The sequence below is a fragment of the Empidonax traillii genome, unplaced genomic scaffold, assembly GCF_003031625.1.
Source record: "Empidonax traillii isolate 1590-97213 ecotype Southwest subspecies unplaced genomic scaffold, ASM303162v1 scaffold2166:size70610, whole genome shotgun sequence".
In the NCBI taxonomy this organism is placed as follows: Eukaryota; Metazoa; Chordata; class Aves; order Passeriformes; family Tyrannidae; genus Empidonax; species Empidonax traillii.
This window is the reverse complement of record NW_020957359.1, coordinates 24,076-24,568: the sequence shown is the minus strand read 5'-3', so window position 1 is coordinate 24,568 and position 493 is coordinate 24,076.

The window sequence follows — 493 nt, the reverse complement described above, 5'->3', positions numbered from 1 at the left end:
TTAAAAATCACAGACTTCCCAGAGCTGGGAACTGTGTCACTTCTTACCTTCATTTGCTGCCTCTTGTTTCCCTCACCTGCAGCACTCAGGGGTTGAGGAATCCCTTGGGTGCTGGTGGCTTGGGGAGCAGCTGCAGTTGGAATTGTGGGATGAGCTCTGGGTGATGGGGCCTCAGACAAAAGGTCGTGAGCTGCTGACCCTGGAGCAGCCAAGTGAGAGGACACTTGGAGACACAGCAGGAGCCGAGGACTCAGCAGGAAGAGCAAGTGTTTTGTGTGCTTGGACTGTGGGGAAATAAAACCCCATGGGGTCCTTATTTGGGGGTCCCTCCTCGAGGCACCAGCTCAGTCTGTTCCTGTGTTACTGCACCAGGAATAAATTGGTTAACTGTTTTTCAGACATGGGAAACCTGGGGTGGAAGCAGTGAGGAAACCTGGTCTGACTGTGACAGTGGGGGGTGTGGGGAGTCACAGGGGACCTGTCAGGTCACTGG